This window comes from Myotis davidii, unplaced genomic scaffold (genome assembly GCF_000327345.1).
Source record: "Myotis davidii unplaced genomic scaffold, ASM32734v1 scaffold425, whole genome shotgun sequence".
In the NCBI taxonomy this organism is placed as follows: domain Eukaryota; kingdom Metazoa; phylum Chordata; class Mammalia; order Chiroptera; family Vespertilionidae; genus Myotis; species Myotis davidii.
This window is the reverse complement of record NW_006296413.1, coordinates 1239855-1258566: the sequence shown is the minus strand read 5'-3', so window position 1 is coordinate 1258566 and position 18712 is coordinate 1239855.

Sequence of the window (18712 nt, the reverse complement as noted above, 5' to 3'; positions counted from 1 at the left end):
CAAGAGAACATGGACACAGAACTTGGCTGGAGATTGTGGCTAGAGATCCTGGCAAGGCTGCTGATCAACTGAACGCTGTCTCCGTGTCATTCCTTCTTCGCCAACTCCGTCCACACCTTTGGGGACCCCTGGACCTGCTGGGGCTGGACCCCAGCAGGGGAGCCCACCTGAGAGGAAGCAGAAGAGGCCAAGACCACACACAACACTGGGACATGCCTCCTCAGACATGGCCACAGAACCTGTACAATACCCATGACAAGGTGTGACCCTCACCCCCACCCTGAGCCCAGCTTGGTCCCCTCCCACTCCCTTCACTCCTGTGGCAGCTATTTCTTAGCACCTTTAGCAGGCCAGGCTCTAGGGCAGTGGTTCTCAACCTGTGGGTCCTGACACCTTTGGGGGTCGAACAACCCTTTCACAGGGGTCACCTAAGACCATCAAAAAACACATATCTACTTACATATTGTTTTTGTGGTTAATCACTATGCTTTAGTTATGGTCAATTTGTAACAATGAAATTGGGGGTCTCCACAACATGAGGAACTGTATTAAAGGGTTGCGGCATTAGGAAGGTTGAGAACCACTGCTGGGGTAAGGTGGTGATTCACAACAGACCTGTCCCTTCCCTGGTAAGTCAAGTGGAGGAGAAAGACACTAACCAAATAGTAAACAAAACATGCAAATCAGTGTAAAATGTCAATGGTGATAAGGTCTGAAAGGGTGTGGTGTGTGGTTCTCTGAAAGGCGAAAGTCAGTAAGTTGTCTGGTGTGAAGTAAGGGAACACTGGTGCTAAGAGCTAGAGCTAAAGGAAGAGAAACAGCAGAGACACCCTGTGCAAAGGCTCGGGGGCAGGGAGGAACATGGTTTATTCGAAAACTTCCAGAAAGGTCAGCGTTGAGGGAAGAAATGGGTGCACACGCGTAGGGAGATGCAGACCCTGGTGCTGATGTGGGAGCAGTGGGAGCAGTGGGAAGACCTCGCAGGGCGCTGCTAGACAAGGGCAGCAGTGGGGTCACGTTTCCTGGCTCAGACATTCCTCTGCTAGCAAGTGGATGAAGCCACTGGGGAAGAGTGGCAGCAGAAACACAGCCCTAGTCATTGTGACAGGGCTGGCAGAGGACCTGCCCTGAGAATCCCTCCCAAGAATCTCTCTAGAATCCCTTCCAGAATCCCTCCCAGAACCCCTCCTAGGACCCCTCCCAGAATCCCTCCCAGAATCCCTGCTAGAACCCCTCCAAGAGTTCCTCCTAGAATCCCTCCCGGAGCCCCTCCCAGAAAAGAACCCCTCTCAGAATCCCTCCCAGAACCCCTCCCAGAATCCCTCCCAGAATCCCTCCCAGAACCCCTCCAAGAGTTTCTCCTAGAACCCCTCCCAGAACCCCTCCCAGAATCCCTCCCAGAACCCCTCCCAGAACCCCTCCAAGAGTTCCTCCTAGAACCCCTCCCAGAATCCCTACCAGAACCCCTCCCAGAATCCCTCCCAGAATCAATCCTAGAATCCTTTCTAGAATCCCTCCTAGAATTCCTCCTAGAATTCTTCCTAGCATCTCTCCCAGAACCCCTCCCAGAATCCTTCCTAGAATCCCTAGTAGAATCCCTCCCAGAATCAATCCAAGAGTTCTTTCTAGAATCCCTCCTAGAATTCCTCCTAGAATTTCTCCTAGCATCCTCCCAGAATCAATCCAAGAATCCCTCCCAGAATCAATCCTGGAATCCTTTCTAGAATCCCTCCTAGAACTCCTCCTATAATTCCTCCTAGAATCCCTCCTAGAATTTCTCCTAGAATCCTCCCAGAATCAATCCTAGAATCCCTCCTAGAATCCCTCCCAGAATCAATCCTGAAATCCTTTCTAGAATCCCTCCTAGAATTCTTCCTAGAATTCCTCCTAGAATTCCTCCTAGAATCCCTCCTAGAATGTCTCCTAGAATTTCTCCTAGAATCCCTCCTAGCATCCTCCCAGAATCAATCCTAGAATCCCTCCTAGAATCCTTCCCAGAATCAATCCTGGAATCCTTTCTAGAATCCCTCCTAGAATTCCTCCTAGAATTCCTCCTAGCATCCTCCCAGAATCAATCCTAGAATCCCTCCCAGAATTTCTCCTAAAATCCTTCCTAGAATCCCTAGTAGAATCCCTCTCAGAATTCCTCCTAGAATCCATCCTAGAATTTCTCCTAGAGTCCCTCCTGGAATCAATCCTAGAATCCATCCCAGGATCCCTCTTCAGTGTCTTTCCTCAGGCTCCCTCCTCCAAATCTCCCCTCAGGATCTCATCTCTGAACCCTCTGAGCACCTCCTCAGTATCTCACCCAAGAATTTCACCCCAGGACGCTTCCTCAGCGCCCTCCTCCAACCCCCTGCCTGGCCATCCCTTCTCAGATGCCAGCCATGTCTAGTTGGCTGCCCCCATTACTAGGTCTGCTTAGAACAACTGTGAGAAATGCAAACAGCCACCACTGTATGAAGAGTTGGGGGACAGGGAGGAGATGAGGGGCGATTCCAGCTGAGGACAGCCAAGGCCAAGGGGCAGACAGAGCTTGGGGAGGTCTGGAGCTCAAGGCTGTGTGGGCGGCAGGGAGAGCTGTGAACCCTCAGGGCTGTGCCTGGGTGAGGTGGTCAGGGGGACAGGAGGAGCAGACGGGCAGGTTACCCAACGATAGAGGTTGGGGAGGAGTGGGGCAAACTTGGCCTTAGGGACACCTAGGCACTGGAAGGGCCCACCAGCCAGCCATGCTGCTTGCCCTTCACATGCCCACCCAGGGCTAGGCCCAGGCAGGGCCAAGCTGGGCTTGGGTACCACACTTAGCTGTTTAAATTATGGGGTAAACATATTTTTCCCTTCTCCCTCCCACTGCCCTGCATTCCTGAGGCCGGGCCTGGCCTTGGTTACCAGGCAGCCACGGCACTGGAGAGCACCCACCCTTCAAGCTGGCATGAGTCTGAAACTGCTGACGGCTCCTTTACTTCAGCATCAATTAAGCAAGTTCCAACTGGTGACTGGTTAGCAGTGAGGCGTGGAAAGTATTCACCACTAGGATTGCTTTGGGGGGGATGAGAGCATGTGTGGGTGCACATGAGTGTGTACATGCACATGGGGGTGTATTTGCCTTGCCCGAGAGTCTGCTTATGCACCTGTGTGTGTTATCACAGCATCGGTGTGAGTTCCCAAATGTGAACCCACGCTTGTGAGCATGCACGTGTCTTCCCATGTGCACCTGGGTGTGTGTGATGTTTACACGGCACAGCCTGCCGCTCCAGGCTGAGCTCACACACCTGGGCACCTGTCACACACCTGGGCACCTGTCAGCTGAGCTCACACACCTGTCTCCGTGCACCCCTGGGAATGGATGTGCATGCATGTGTCTCAGCATGAACCCTAAGGGCTGTGACCTGTGTCCATTTGTGCGCAGTGTGGGGGCCCTGTGAGTCTGTGCTTGTGCGTAGGCAAGCATGAACATGTGCCTGTGCTTCCACATGATTCTATGTATATGTTTCTCCACCCTCTTAACAATCCACCCCTATCTTTTATTGTGGTAAAATATACAGGAAATAATACTTATTATTTTAATCATTTGTAAGTATACAATTCAGTGGCATTAAATGTTGTGTAATCATCAAAACTATCTCTACCAACACTTTTTCATCCCAAATAGAAAGTTTTACCCATTAAACCATCATCTCTCTTTCCTCCTTGCCCTAGCCCCTGGCAACCTGTATGATTGGTAGAAAGGTCCCCATTTTCCTATCTGATTTTAGTTATTTGCGTCCCGGTAAGTCCACCTTTATTCTGGAGAGAAGGAACTTGGACTTTATCCAGTGACACCACTGGAAATGCAGTTCTTCCCCAACCCGGGCCAAGCGAAGCTTATTCGCATCCAGCACAGGCCGGAGCCGCCATGGTCACGGTCTGTTCTCCCAGCATGCCCAGGTGCCTATGCCAGTACTTGACCTTGGAAGTCCTCAGAGGGTCCTGGTCTTCTGTGCATGTGTGCACTGTTTCTGAGAGGGAGGTGGGGCCCATCCTGGGAGGTCTGCCCTGCAGGAAAGGAGTGCCACCCCAGCCCCGCTTCATACCTCTGAGGACCCCCACCCAGCGTGCCCTCCTGCAATGCCCATGTGTAAAGTCCTACAGTCAAGTGGGGCATCTGGGCTCCTCCAAGAGAGCATTCACTGTCCCGCGGGCTGTCAGCTCTCCCCAGGAAAGACATAGAGTCACTCAGGGTGGGAGGCAGTAAGTGGGGCAAAATAAAATGCTTGCTCTTTCTAGGAATTATTTTAACAGTAGTTCAGAACATGAGAATTGGACATTGTGGCATCATTGGCTCTAGAGGCTAGAGGCCATGGATTTCTGGACATATGACCTGCCAGTGGGGCCTCCAGAGGCGAAGGACGCTCCTCCAGTGTCCCCGAGGGCCCATCCCTGTCCCTCCTTGCCCACCGCTCTCCTCCACATCTGCAAGGCGAGGCTATAGCCTTCTGTGTCCAGCCAGGCGGTCATGCAAGGCTCCTCTGCTCTGAGCTCTGCCACTTTCTGCGGAGAAAGGAGAGCAGCCTCTCTCAGCAGGCTCTGGTGTGGACTCCAGGGGGCATGAGCCCACAGTCGGTTTCCGGCCCCTCAGACACCCACCACTACAGGCCTCTCGGTCCCCCACCCCTCAGTGACACAGGCCCATGCTGGAGGCTGGAGGCTCACCATTCTCCATTCACTAAAAGCTAAATTCCAGGTGAGGTGTTGCTGGGCTCTGCTGCAAAAAAGAACATGTATGGTGACTGATGTCAGCTGAGAAAGGCCTTGCTGAATATAAATAATCTATAATAAAAAAAGTATAATGTGCAAATTGTCCGAACGGCCTCCTGGATGTCCTTTCGGATGACCTTCCAGATGAAGCTGGGGCAGCCGCCGCAGCTGCGTAGGCCTACTCTTGTGCGAGTTTTGTGCATCGGGCCTCTAGTAAACATATATGTATATAAGTTAGCAATAAAGAAGTTCAAGCCGAAACCAGTTTGGCTCAGTGGATAGAGCGTCGGCCTGCAGACTGAAAGGTCCCAGGTTCGATTCCGGTCAAGGGCATGTACCTGGGTTGCGGGCACATCCCCAGTGGGGAGTGTGCAGGAGGCAGCTGGTCGATGTTTCTCTCTCATCGATGTTTCTAACTCTCTATCTCTCTCCTTTCCTCTCTGTAAAAACTCAATAAAATATATTTAAAAAAAAAAAGAAGTTCAAGACGTGATTGCACACAGACTCCTTTATTATTAAGAAAAAACATTGAATGGGGTCAGTGAGAAAATTTTGCAACACATAAAACGAAAGACTGACATAGTCTTAATATATTAAAAAGCTCTTACAAATCAATAAGATTCACAATGCGCTAAAAAGAAAATAATTAATTAATTAATTAATGAAAACCAACGCACTAGATCCTTGGATAAAAGGCAAAAAATAATTTCAAAAGTCAAGCTACAAATTGCCAGTACTCGTATATACATTTTTTTCAAAAGGTGATCTTTGTCATGAGTAAGCAAAGAAATGGCAATTGAAACAGTGCCATTGGCAGCCATCAGGGACAGACAATGTTACCCTCCGTGTTGGTGGCGGTACCCTCTTGCAACGCTGCTTTCTGGAGGACAGTGAGGCACGTGCAGCTGGCTGGCAGTCCCCCTTCTCAGAATTCACACCGAGAAAGCCCTCACACGTGTGTGCAAAGACCCGTGCACGAGGACGGACATCATAGCTTTATCGGGAACGCTTAAGGGCTAGAGACAGAAGGAAATGGGCAATTGATTCGTTAAACCCTCTGCCTGGTAAAATATTATTCAGCCATTAAAAATCGTGTTTTTCAGAGACTGTTTACCACCAGGGGAAATAATCGTGTTACCTGAATAAGCAGAAGAGAACTGCAATATGAGACCCATCATGTGACATGAGGAAGGCCATGTGTGCATGAGAAACACGCCGGGGGAACGCAGCACCACGCTGCCTTCTGACACTGAGTCTGGCTGTGTGAGGTTGTCTCCTTGGAATTTTCCAAGTTTCCTACAACTATGGCGAGTTAACAATAAGAGGTGTGTTTTTTATCGTCTCTCCAGGTCTGTCTAACCAGAGAGAGCTAGGTTCGTGATCAGACATTTAGGGAAACAAGCATGGTGGTAATTGGATGATGGATGGATGGATGGATGGATGGTCAGATTGTCTGTGTAGAGCAACAGGTGACTTCAGTTTTCATCACTATCCATTTGTGTATTTCCTGCATTTTCCACATTGAAATGTATTGTTTTTCTAAGCAGTTAAAGAAGCTATCCTATATAATAAAACCCTAATATGCAAATTGACCAAATGGCTGAATGACTGATCCCTATGACACACACTGACCACCAGGGGGCAGATGCTCAACACAGGCACTGCCCCCTGGCGGTCAGTGTGCTCTCACAGGGGGAGCACCACTCAGCCAAAAGCTGGGCTCACTGCTGGTGAGCACAGTGGTGGTGGCGGGACCCCGTGGGGGTGGGACCCCATGGGGAGCAGGCCTAAGTAGACAGTCGGACATCCCCCAAGGGGTCAGGGACTGCGAGAGGGCTCAGGCCTGACTGAGGGACCTCCGCCCCAGTGCACAAATGTCGTGCACCAGGCCTCTAGTTTTTAATAAAGGATGTGCTGGCTGAATGCATGAGAATATGTGGCACGCAGGTGTCAGCACACAGTTTGTAAACCCTTGAATCCAGAAACCCCACCTCCAGGAATATACCCTACAGTAAATTTACTCAAACGTCAAAGGTGCGCATCCAAGGGTGTCTGCACAGGGGTGTTTATGATGAGAAAACTGGAAACAACTCCCATGTCCGTCAACAAGGGCTCGATGAACAGAATTGCGATACAGCCACACAATGGATCCAATGTGGCAATTAGAACGATGATGCCAACCTGTCTATTGGCAGGTATGGATGCCCTACGCTTCTATGTGGGAGAAGCAGGCTACAGGCTAGAGCAACGCTATTTTTAAACAGTCAGTGCCTACCTGCATGCGCCTCTGGGCACAGAGGACTGCCGGGGCCGGGGGGGGGGGGCACTTTTTAAGGGATTATTTCTGAGGTAGTATTTTAAGGTCGTTTTACTTTTTCTATTGCTTTGTACAATGAGCTTGGCCATTTTCACAGGACATAGCAAAGCTACTTTAAGAAGAAATTAATCTGTAACGCAAACGAAAGCTACGATTCAATCAAATTCAGATGCAAAAAGAAACAATTCAGAGCCACATTTGGGGAGCAGGTGGGGAAATGGAGAAAGAGACCTCTAGCCCTCCAAGCAGTGAGAGTCATGGCGCCTGCCCAGCCACACCCCGCCTGTCGCTGGGCCCCGGGGGGAACCAGCAGCTCCTCCCAAGTGGCAACCCAGAGGCCCAGCCAGGGGTGGGACTCCTTCCGTGTCAGACCCTGTTTGGCTGGAAGCCAGGGAGCCCTCGAGGCACAGTGCCCAAGAAGCCTCCCCAGTAATGCCTGCTTGTCTCTCCTGGGCTCCAAGGCAGCCCCCCGGCCCCCCGCCCCCAGGTGATGTCAGTTCACACCTGGAGGCAGGGATGCAGGTGCTTTTCTAAAGCAATTCAGCTCCTGCTGCCCACACAGCGAGTTCCATCCCTGGAGCCCAGGGGAAGCCTCTGCACTGAGCCCGGGGCATAGTAGGTGCTCAGGAAACTGCAGACCCACTGAGCCCTCCGGCTGCATGAGGCCCAGGCTTCCACTCACTCATTCGGGCCTCCCACCTCCTACGGTTATGACTCCAGCCTGTCACCTCTCTCTCTTTCTCTCTCTCTCTCTCTCTCTCTCTCTCACACACACACACACACACACACACACACACACACACACACACACATGGGCGAGCACACACTCACCCACTTATTCAAGGGGGTGCATAGAAGCACGGAGATTTGAATCCGGCCGCCTGTGTTTGCAGCCAGGGCTGTTCCTTGCTGGTGGGTGTGGATCTGGAGGACTCACGCAACTCATTTTCTCATCTGAAAAACCATGACGCTGCCAGCGCCCCCCTTGTGGGCTGCTGGGAGGGGAACCGTGAGGTGCGTTCGCTCCTCCCCTCCTTCATTCATGCCTGCACCCATAGTCCTCCCCGATGCCCCAGTGCCCGGCCCCTGGGAGGCCCGAGGAGCTGCTGGGGAGGAGGAAATCTGAGGACCCACATCCTGCCCAGGATCAGCTGGCCTTGCGGATTCCAGAACCTTCCTCAGCGGCTGGCGGGCCTTGGGGCCAGGAAGCGGAAGGTGCAGAAATAGAAACGCACAGCCAGCCGCGTGCTCCTTTTGCCCTGCAAGGAAGGGAAGCGGGGGCTGGGGGCAAGGGAGGAAGACGGGGTGCAAGGAGAGGGTGCAGGAGGAAACAGGGAGGGTGGGTCCGGGGGCCAGGAGGCCAAGGGTCTGCAAAGGCATGGCCTCATCCCCTCCACAGCCACCGAGAGGCCCGCGAGTGTTGAGAACCAGGTCTGCCCGCTCCCCAGCGTGAACTCTGACCTACCCTCCCCGCTCCAGGTGTCCCCACAGAACCTGCCAGAAAAGAGGCCTCCTTAGGCCCCAGCCGGGTTGGTGGGGACACCTGACCCGGCCCGGACCACACTCCCTCCTCTCCCCCGCCCCTGCCCAGGGAGCCTCCAGACCCAGGCAAGGTAGTGCATGCTCCTGCAGAGCCCACCTTCCCGGCAGGCGGCAGACAGGACCCTGGCCCTTTGGTCTGACCCTGGGCCAGGCCCCTTGAACACAGGCATCCGGCTCCTGGCCTTCCTGCTGGGCGCCCGGCGTGTGCGGGCAGGCTGGGCGGGGGCAGTGAGAGGGCCTGGGCTCCGTCCCAATTTCCTGCCCTCGCTCCTGGGAAGAGGCAGGTGACAAAAGCACTAGTGCCTGACGTGGGGTTGTCATACTCAGAGACCCTGCCAGGCCTCTGTCTCCGCGACCTCCAGACCCATTGGACACTGTCAGGAGGAGACACTGCAGAGCCCCTCCCCAAGAGAGAATGACTCCCCCAGGGACAGGGCAGTCAGCGGACAGACAGGGTTCCCCAGGGGCCTGGTCACCCTCCCTTAGGATTTAACCCTGTTTCTCAAGCATGAGCTGGAGGCCCGCCCTCCCCACAAGCTCAGGAAGCAGGGGTGCCTTCCACTTGGGGTCCCGAGAGAGCCCTGGGGAAGAGGAAATTTCAAGCACGCACAGCTCATCTTACAAGGCACCCCAAGCCCATCGCCAAACACGTGGGCTTTTCAAGTCAGGGGCTGAGCTCACATTCCCTGAATGTCTTTTTTTCGCTCAGGAACACTAAAAAAAAAATTTTTTTTTTTTGAAATGACATGATGTGTCTTTTAAATAGCACACGCTTTTCCGCTCATCAAGAAAAATGGAGCCTATGTTTCACTGAAGTGACGCGATTTTTCCCCTCAATTTATTGTGCAAAGGAATTCGAGAGCCTGCAGCATCCAAAGGCAGGAAGGGTGTAGGAAAAGTTCAGAATTAGCATTTCCCCAGGCTCTCTCAGATGCAAGGGCCGAAAACGAGCCCGGTCTCCCGGCGGCATTTTCCAGCTCGGATCGCGGGCTTTTATTAGTGCAAGTTCATTTTTATGGCCCCATTTTCCTGTAAAGTGGCAAGTTACAAGAGCAGGGTTTGATTTTGCCTTGGCAGGGTCTGGGCTGGCGTAGGCCCCTCTGATCTCTCCCTCGACCCCCTCCCTCCCTTGGGCCCAGCTCCTCCTAGGGGGTCCAATGTCCTGATCAATATATTGGCTGGAGGAAAAATAAAGCCAAGTTTATTGCAGGCGATTCATAGAATCTGTGCCCATTGGATGGCGATGATTCATGAGACTTCGTTAAACCTCAACTCTACTGCTTCCTCTGTACCCAGATCGCCTGGGACAGACCACCTCCCGCCCAGCCGCTGGCCCCTCGGAGCCCCGACACGTGAGCCGGCAATGGAAACGTCCTGCTGACAACCTTGAACCTTGGAACTGGAGTTTAGGAGAGGAGGTTGGGGTAACAATGCCAGAGGCCAAGACATAGCCAGGCAGGCTTTCATGAGGAGCACCCCGGGGTGCATGGCCCCACGGCCTGCGGTCCCCGGGGTGCAGGAAGGGGGCCTGGGCAGGACCTGGTGATGGCGGTGGTCAGGCATCAGGAGTCACTGCTAGAATTTTCCCAGGGACACACCGGCCTGTCCCTGGGTGCCTGGGTCACTCTCACTTCTGCCTGGGAGAGGGGCTGGTGCCGTGGGAACTTGCTCACCCAGGCATGGAGCTGACTCTGTCCCATCGACTTGCTGTGGGCCTGGGGACACTCTGCAGTTGTGTCAACTAACACGGCTTGGTGTGGCCACCAAGCACTTGAAACCTGGCTGGTCTGCATTAAGTTGGGCTGGAGAACAAAGGAGATGCAGTAGGAAAAACGGAATGTAAGATATTTCACTGATAATCACCATGGTGCTTGCATATTATAACAATATGTTGGATATGTTGAGTTCAATGAGATAGATTATCAGAGTGTACATTACCTGTTCTTTTTGCTTTTTTAAATATGTAGCTGATAGATGAGGCTGGCATGATCGTCCTATTGCAAACGTTGGTTAAGGGGAACTGGCAGGAGCCTGGGGTCCTTGTCTGTGCCCCCCGCTCACCTCTGTGGCTGGCCCAGCCTTTCCAGGGCCCGTTGGCTGCAGGGAGTGAGGACGATAGGAAAGGCTGGCCACACGGAGTGCCACTGCATCAGGCATTGAGCTGGGCATGACCTGGGTGACCTCATTTAAGCTGCATGACGACACTGAGAGACAAGGTCTGCTACCCCCCACTTTACAGATGAGAACGTCCAGGCTCAGCAGGTGGGTCGCCCACACGAGGTCGAAGCCTCGCCACCCAGGCAGATTGGCCTAAGCCCCAGCCACCTGGTGGCCCTTCTGGTGCCACCTACCTCAGATAGGGTGGGGGCAAAGGGGAGGGCAGTAGTGAGCATCTCTTTGAGGGCACCGGCCCCGGCATCCAGGCTAGAGTCCCCTCCATGGCTCAGTGAGAAGCGGGTGGGTGTGCGTATCCGTGTGTGTGCAGCGGACTTGCTTGTGCACAGCTCAGACACCTGCCTGCGTATTCAGGCAACGCCTACCATGGCTGCCCTCGGGAGGGAAACGGTGGGGCTGGGGTAGGAGGCTTTTTTAGCACATAGGCTCTTCTACTTTTGGAATTTTTAAACCATATAAATGAATGATATTTAAAATGTTTTAATTTGCTCCTTTTAGGATGTAAAAGGGGAGCTCTGAGCCCTGCTCCTCCGTCTCCATCCTCCCGTTTGCCGCAGGCTGGACCCCAGTTAGCATGGCACCCGGGGAGGGCAGACGGGTGAGGGAGTGAGCGGAGAGATGCCCAGCCGGTGCCCCAGGACTCCGTGGGCTCCCTCAGCAACGGAAGGCTGTGACTCCGGGCTGGGCGGGGCCGGACCTGCCGCAGGGCCACCGCCAGCCTCTGCTGAGCCAGGCCTGGAATCTCAGAAATGCCCTGTGGTCAGGCCTCAGCTCTGTGACTGACTCAGCAGAAGGCCTGCCTGCCCGGCACGGGGCAAGCCAGCTCCGCCAGGGTGCAGCCTCAGGCTCCCCCCGCCCAGAGCCGGGCCCGGTGGGGATGTTCCCCCCACCCTGCCCGGTCCTAGCCAGGTAGGTGTCCGGGGAGCAGGGGTAGCTGCCTGGGGGCTCCTGGCTCAACCGTGCCTGACCCACTGGGTGACCTCAGGTTCCTCCTCCGTGGAGCTGATCATCAACGGCATGCCCCACATTCCCTTCCACAAATGAAGTTTCATCATTTGGTGGAAGGCACCAGAAGCCTGAACTTTAAAACCGGGTCATCCTAGTGCCCAGCGACACATCTGTTAAGAGTGAAAGTGCAGAGTCAGACGGGGCTGCGGTCGGGCCGACATGCCCTTCCAGGCCAGGTGGCCCTTGCAGCCCCTGTGTCCTCCTTAGAGGGGGCAGATCCCCCACACACCTGGCACCCGTGTGGCCCTTCAGGCCGCTGCCACACCTGTAATTGCCGTCACGTCTGCACACAACCTGTCCTGGTAATGACCTGCCGCTCCCAATCTGTATTTTAAGTTATTCTGTAGCCCGGCTGCACGTGGCGGGCCATGGTGATTTGCCATAAATAGATCACCCATTGAAATTCATCCTTCATAGTTCATCTGTGTTCACCCCAAATCTGCCTACACTCCCAGCTCCACATCCGGGACACCCCTCAGCTAGGACGGACAGGACAACCATGTGTCAGGCACGGAGCGAGCGAGCACCCAGGGGGTGTGAAGGCTTCCTCACTGTGTAATTTTTAACGTTCCAGGCATTGTATCCATTTACATGAGCAAAATAGGTTCTAAAATGAGAAGCGGTGATGCCGGCGAGGCTGTGGAGAAACGGGTACCGCTCATCGATTGAGCAGGTTTGCCCCTGAAAAGCGCCTGGCATGGCCCCCTCAGCGCTGGCCAGCGCCTGTTCTGTAGGCCCAGTGGCTACGTGGGCACCTGCCAGAGTCAGCCGTACGGAAATCAATGCAGAGACACACCCGGTGCCACAAAAACGCTTACAGCCGAGCTCCTCATTCTATGCTTCCGTGTTTATCCCTCCCGTGGAAAGAGGCCCCCACGGACACTCAGACGCTGTGGGGTTGCCGTCATCTCCTCCAGGTCATTGTCCTGGTCCTGTCGCCGCAGTGTCCCAGGGTTCCCCCAGCCCGGCCCCCTGGAATTCCAGCATCTTTCCACCACGGGGCTTTGTGCTTTCTTGAGGCCTCTCCCCCAAACCCCGGCATCCGGTGTCTCTTCCCATCTCTGCTCAGACGTCCCCTCCCCATGGAGGCTGTCCCTGCCTCAACATCTACAGCAGCCCCGTTGCCACACCCCAGGAGCCTCTCCCGTCATCGCCTTTGTCTGCGTTACTGTTCCCAGAGCACCTATTGCTACCTAACGTACTGCACGTACCTTCTGGTTATTCGCTGTTTATCTGGTTGTCGCTCATCTCCCTGCACAAGAATGCCAGCTCTGCGGGGCCCAGACTTGTCCCCATGCACCCCTGGTCCCTAAGGGCGTGTGGCACGCACGGAACGCCTGGCCAGTATTTGTTGCATGAATGGATGCGCGTACGAATGAATGATGGAACCGATCCTGGACCAAGTTAGGGCGCCGACGACCCACAGAAGATCGATTACCCCCAACACTGCAGAGACAGGAAAAGTCGCCAAGAGGGAAAACTAGGGTGAAAAAGTCCGTCCATGGTGATGAATGACCACTGTGTCAAGGTGGTGACAGGCCGGGGCCAGCGAGGAGCACAGTGGCTGCATCTGTGGGCGAGCGAGGACAGTGGACGCATTTTCCCCTCCCTCTCGCTGAACTCTGGGAAGGTTAAGGGGAACCGTCGGTGTGGCAAAGCCATCAAATAAAACCTGACCAGCCGGCGCTGCTTCTGTGCTAGAGGGAGGGATGGGACTGACCGAGCCTATCTCTGCTCAGCCACCGTGGGCAGGACCCTGCCAGCAGCTGCCACGTGCCTCTCGGCCTCAGGTCCCGGCCACATCTGTCTCCGTGGCGCCTCAGTGCGGGCCGTCAATGCGCCAGCCTTCCTCCCGCTGGGCGGTATCCAAACAAAGTGTTTTCCATTCCAACCTGGTCCACCCGCGCAGGCGCCTCTGGGTTAAGGCAGCGGGGTGAGATGGAGGGTCATGGTAAGGAGCTGGCACGGGTCCAGCTGTGAGCTGGAAGCAGGGGCAATGCTGTGCCCCAGAGCCCTGTTGGTAATGGATTATGCAGTGAAACCAACACAGAGCTTCCTGGAAGCCAGTACATATCTGGTTCTAGAAAAGCTCCTAGCTCAGAGGGGTAGAGAGACCTTCCTTCCCTCCCTCCCTTCGTTCCTCCCTTCGTTCCTTCCTTCCTTCCTTCCTTCCTTCCCCCATTTGCCATTGATCCAAAACACAGAAAAGCTCCTACCATGTGCTGGGCATCGGGGCTCCCCAAATAGAACAAAAGTGGCCCTGCCCACCAGGAGCCCAGAGTATGGGTGATGATGTCACAGGGACCTACATGGGACCACCAATGCTGGTAGAGGGAGCCTTAGAGGGGGTCTCGCAGAAACACTCTGGCACACCCCTGCTTTGGCTGCAGAGCCTGGGCTGGACCTCCCAGCAGAGGCCACTCAGAACTAGCCACCAGGGTGAGGGGTCTGGGGAAGCTGATGCCTGTGACCCTTGTCCACTCATGTCCATGAACACGGCATTCACTCTCCTGCCCAGACTCCACTGAGGCTTTGAGCTTCCCCCAAATCATCTCTAGCCCCAGTCCCTTCAGGGAAGTCAGCTCTGCCCCTCTGTCCTCTCAAACTGCCCCAGTATGACTGGTCGGGTGAGTGACCAGTGACTTGTTATTCTGTCCTAGGACCATCCAAGTGACCGCCCGCCCACACCACTTGGACAGCTGTGTAGTCAGGAGGCACTGCCCTGGGCTCCCCCGCAGTTAAACATGACCCCTGACCCTGTCCACTGCACCCAACACACAGCCGTGCAGGGAGCAGGCCGGCCGCTCTTGTGGCCTCCCCACTTGTCAAGCTGACCCATGCTCAGCAGGCCTCTCAGACCAGAGCTGTCACAGATACATGCGGCAGATACCCATGCATGTTCATACACATAGGCATGCATGTGTGCATTCACAGACACGCATGGCACCATAGAAACACAAGAGAGACACATACACATTTACACATGCACACATGTGCATGCCCTTTACATTCCCAGCTCCTCTTCTCTTTTAAGAAACTTATAATTTCTGTAATTGTATTATTTACTTGTTTGCTTAACCTGGGTGATTTTTTTCCCTTTCCACAAAATGTGACTCTCTTGAGGGCAGAGATTGTTTCTCTTTTGTCTTCTGTTTCATTCCTAGCATGTGGCATAGTGCCTAGCACACAGTAGGTGCTCAGTGGATGGATGGATGGATGAATGGATGGATAAATGGATGGATGGATAAATGGATGGATGGGTGGGCAGATGGATTAATGGATGGATAAATAGGTGGATGGATAGATAGATGGATGGGTGAATGAATGGATGGATGGATAGATGGATGGATAGTTGAATGGATGGATGGTGGATGGATGAATGAGTATATGGATAGATGGGTGGATGGGTGGAGAAATGGATGGATGGTTGGATGGTAGATGAAAAGATGGATGGATGAATGGTTGAATGGAGGGTAAATGGCTTTGAATGCTGGCTCTTCCACCTTTATTCTGTGACCATTGGTAAGTCAATTAAGCTAATTGAATCTCTGCTTCTTATTGGTTGAATAAATGAGTCCAATGCAACCCACCCCAGGATTCCATTTGTTGTCTGTCTTGCCCTCTGGACAGTGCATCCTTGCTCCCAGCGCTGTCCTGCACCTGGCACAGCACCTAACCAGCAGTAAGTGATCAATAAATATTTTGTTGAAAGAATGAATATCCTGAAGGTTGAAGTAAAATCAGGGAAGACCCGTTTGTCCAGCATCTTCTCTCTCACCACTTTGGCTTCCATTTTACTCCTCTCTCTGTAAATGAACTGAAAACCTCAGTCCCTGCGCCCTGGGCCAGAAGGCAAGCTGCTCTTGGGGTAGCCGATGAGGGAGGCCAGGATGAGGGTGTGGCCTGGAGGACTCCCCTCACTCTCTGTTGGTTGTGAGGAAGCTGTGTGAGGCCCCCGGGGCCACCTCTTCATGGCGGTGTGACCTCCATTTGGTGGCGGTCCCCAGGAGGGACAAAACTGCCCTCTCCCTGCAGTGAGGCCTGTCCTCCTGACTCTATGCTGCTGGGGGCTGCTGGGGGCTGCTGGGACCAGGGTTTGACGGGGGGACACAGGGTCGGGGAGGGAGGCAGGGGGGAGACAGTGCTGTGCAGTGAGCAGGGCTGCTTGCCAGCAGGGGCCTCAGCACCTCAATTTCACCTATCCAGTTGTCAGGTGGGCAGCAGTGTCACCCCTTATGTCCAAAGCCAGGTGAAGGGCAGGCAGGTGCAGCCCATTCTCAGAAAAGCAAGGACAATTTTACTCTCAGCTGATCACACAGCTCCCCAAGTCCAAGGGCCATGGTGGATCACACAGCTCCCCAAGTCCAACGGCCATGGTGGATCACACAGCTCCCCAATCCAACGGGCATGGTGGATCACACAGCTCCCCAAGTCCAACGGCCGTGGCTCATCACACAGCTCCCCAAGTCCAAGGGCCGTGGCTCCATGGGACGGGGAAGCCCTTGGGGGCATCATGGGTCTCAGCTCTCTCAAGTTCCCGCCCCTCCCAGGGCACTGGCTTCATCCTGGGCACGAGGCCGTGGGGCTTGGAGGGCAGCTCTTCTGGGAACAGATAGGACTGCGGGGAGCAGTTTTTCCTGCAGGTCCCTGGACCACTCCGGGCCTCTCGGCCTCTTCAGTTGAGTAGCTCCTGCCCAAACCCTGCCTCTACTGACCAAGACCCCTCCCCTTCCTTTCTGTAGGGTCTCCTTGTGCTGTGTGGCCAGGTCTCTCTCTGGCCCGAGGTGGGGGGAATGGCGAGACACAGAGGGTCGGCAGCGATGGGGTGCTCGGGGTCTGCGGGTGAGTCTCTGATAACAGGACCATGAGGAGAGTGGGGAGGCTCTGGGTGGCGGGGAGGCTTCTGATGGAGCAAGTGGGGTTTGCTGAGATGGGGAGAATGAGGTGGGGGTGGCTGTGAGAGAACTGGGGAGAGAATCCAGAAGTCCAGCGTGGCCACGGTCTGTTTGATGTGTCTGGGAGACCCCAAAGGGAGATGTCAAGTGGCCGCCGGATACGAGGGTCGAAGTTCATAGGAGAAGTCATAGCTGCAGAGACAAATTTGGAAGTCGTCAGCTTAAGGATATTTAAATCCATGGGAACTGATGAGATCACCCAGGAAGAAGGGTCCAGAGAAACAAGAAGACACCCAGGACCAAATTCTGAGGAACCCCAGTAACCCTGTAAGACCGGCGTCTCGGGGGTCACAGAGCTTGTGTGTTTCTGGCACCATGGTATCCCTGACCTCAGAGCAGCACCTGGCTCCCACTAGCTCCTTGTCCTCTGGGGGTCTGCAGGGGAGCAGCTGTAGGAGGAAAAGAAGTGGGGAGAAGCCAGGAGAGGAAAGTGCTGCAAGCAGGAGTGGCCTGGATTCACTTCCTCTGTCCAGGAAATGGAGGGCAGAGAAGTGGCCGTTGGAATTGGCTACACAAAGTGGCTGTCACCACGGATGAGGGCCCTCCCGGAGGGGCAGGGGGGCAGGTAGACTGGCGTGAGTGTGGGGACCTGTGATGAGCAGAGAAATAAAGGCAGGTGGAGGGGTTGGGGAGGGGATGGAGGGACTTTCACTGGAAGGAAGCTGAGTGGTGTGTGGGCCAGGAGGACCATTCAACAGAGAGAGAGATGGATGCTGCAGGGAGAGTGAGTCAGGGGCAGGAAGGCCTTGAGGTGAGGGAGGGATCTGAGCTGCAGGGGAAGCCAGGGAGGCAGGCATTGGACAAACGGGGAGTCTGAGACTTGGGGAGAAATGGCTGCCAGACCACACAGCCAGGGAGGGGAGTCTGGGTTTGAACTCGGGCCCCCCAGGACTAGGGGGGGGCTCAGGATCAGCGACTCTGCAGGGCTCCCCTACCCTGTTTTCTAAATGGAGCCTCTTGGCCTTTGGTTCTGATTGAAACTTAAATGCTCAGATCAGGGAAGGAAGCAGCAAAGCAGATCCAGATTCCTGTGGAACCTGGGCCTCCTCCACCCCATGCCCCCACCCTTGCCCCTGGCCAGCGCCCCTACCCCAGTGCCACCTCTGGGCCTGCAGGGTCCTCAGGACCCCCAGCCTGCCCAGCTGTGGGCTTCTGCTGCTGGGCGCTGAGGTCCTGTGGGAGGCGGGCTCGGGACAAATTCCTGGGGCCCAATGGTGCAGGGTGGGAAGTCCCACCTCCAGGGAGGTCAGGGATTGAGGCATTAGAAGGACCCTCCTGACGGAGGTGAAACCTGAGACCAGGGCTGCTTGTGAAACCGGGGCCAGACAAAGGCTCCCAGCAGGAGGCCTGGGCTCAGGAATGGGGCAAAGCTTGGGGGGCTCCAGGAGGGTGGGCTGTCCAGGCCTGAGGGGGGAGAGGCTAGAGTCAGTGTGTGCCTTCGGATCACAGATGCCCAACCTCCTAGGGCCCGAATACCCCCTCCATGATGCTCCCCAGAGGAAGGATGCGGGAAAGAGGGATTCAGACCCCACTCCAAAAGTCAGCCTGGAGCCTGCTGGGAGCCCTGCGTTGAGGGGTGGGGGGAAGAGACTGAAGACCAGAGGCCTTCCCAGGCAGAGGTCTCCACCCTGAGCGTCAGCCCCCTGCCTGGGATCCAGCAGATGTGGGTGTCAGACAGCCCTGGGCGCTTAGACTGCTGGTGTGTGGCCCCGGTGACTCTCTTGCCCTCTCTGAGCTTGGTGACCCGGATTTCAGGGACGAAGGCACCTGGCAAACGCACCTGGCATGGGCATGCTCCCTACCTAATTGCCACATCCGTGTCCTGGGCCGATGTCAGGAACTGAGGCTGCAGGCACTGGGCAGGGCCAGCTCCTGCCCTCTGTCCCTTGCAGAATTCTCGGGGTGGGCAGAGGGGCGGGAGGGCGCAGCCAGGAGCAAATTGCATTCCTGAGGGTTTTTTTACAATCTGCCTCTTGTC